Source organism: Myotis davidii, unplaced genomic scaffold (genome assembly GCF_000327345.1).
Source record: "Myotis davidii unplaced genomic scaffold, ASM32734v1 scaffold228, whole genome shotgun sequence".
Classification (NCBI taxonomy): Eukaryota; Metazoa; Chordata; class Mammalia; order Chiroptera; family Vespertilionidae; genus Myotis; species Myotis davidii.
In genome coordinates, this window is record NW_006300104.1 from 1153724 (window position 1) to 1155095 (window position 1372).

Consider the following 1372-nt stretch of genomic DNA (forward strand, 5'->3'; position numbering starts at 1 on the left):
CGCCGGCTCCTGCAGCCATGGGAGCGCAGGGCCAGGTAAACACCGCCCCTCCCGCCGCCCGGCCCCTCCCTGGCGCCGCCGGGAACTCGCAGCCCCAAGTTCCGCGCGCGGGGTTCCCTCCGCAGCTGGCGCCCAGCGCCACAGGTAGTTCCCGGGGCGCGGAGAGGGAGGGCGGCCCCTGCGGCCCCGAGGAAAGAAGTGAGCTTCGTCGGGTAGGGAGAGGGGTGGAGTCTTGGTCTCCCGATCGGGCCTTGGTCTCCGCTAACGCGGTCAGACCTCACCCTGGCTGTCACTTTACATATTTTGTCTGGACTGGCACACGGCGCGTGCAGGTACTATTTATTGAGCACATTGCGTTTTAGGCCTGTTACCAGGTGCTTAGCAAACCTGTGCACTCCTTTCGGCAGAGTCTGGTTGTTAAGGGCGTTTTCTTTGGAGCCACATCACCTGAATTCGTTTCCCCAGCTCCACCACTAGCTGTGATCCCGGGCAAGTTGCTTAACCTCGGTGCTTTGGCTGCCTCGTCTGGAAAACGGGACCATAGTTATAATTCGAAGATTAAATGAGATGCTCTATGTGCAATGTACTTCTAATAATGCCTAACATATTTAGCAGGTGGGAAGGGTTTGTGACTTATTTCACCCTGGCAATAATTCTATAAGGTTTACCTATCACTCCCCCTTTCCCCCCCATGGTTTACAGCAGGGGAGGAAAATGAAGCCGAGGAGAACTTTGTTAAGGATATGTAAATATGGTTAACAGTACCAAGCTGTGCTTTTAAAACTGGTGAAGAGGGTGAATTCTGCATTATGTGTATTTTGCCACAATTAAGGAAAAAAGAGATTTTCCACACAAAATCCATAAGGTGATTTGCCCTATACTCTGAATACAGCGATTGAACTGCTTCCAGCGGGGTTCCGCTTTTGCCTGGAATCCCTGACTTTTTGGGGTTGTGTAGTGGGGTAGCAGTGGCCTGCCCTGGAAACTTCCTTCTGATGGACTTGGCACCAGAACATTGAGTGGGTCCCGTTGTTGGGGGCAGCCCAGTGCTGTTTTTCCTTTCTCTTCATGGTGTTGGTATTTCCATCTCTCTGTTGTTTACAGGTAAACTCCATGACTATTTTGGAGTGACTGCTTCTGAGTGACACGCAGTTGGGAGCAGTGAGAGTGGTCACTGTGTTTGCCTCAGAGATTGCATTCTTTCTCAGGGGTTGGAAGCACATGCCTCTTCAAGAGCATCCCTGTCCATTATGATGGGAAACGAAGTCATTTATTCAGTAGCACGCACAGGTGCTTTCTCCGTTTTTCTTTTTTTTTTTAATTTTGTTTTATTGCTTAAAGTATTACAAAGAGTATTACATATGTCTCCTTT

The 1372-nt window shown here is 50.4% G+C and overlaps 1 protein-coding gene across 1 annotated transcript in view; it reads left to right on the forward strand.

Annotated features, from left to right (window-relative positions):
* TRPM6 (transient receptor potential cation channel subfamily M member 6) overlaps nucleotides 1–1372 on the forward strand; it is a 117583-nt gene that overhangs the window by 818 nt on the left and 115393 nt on the right. The gene's annotated exons all lie outside the window — the stretch shown is intronic.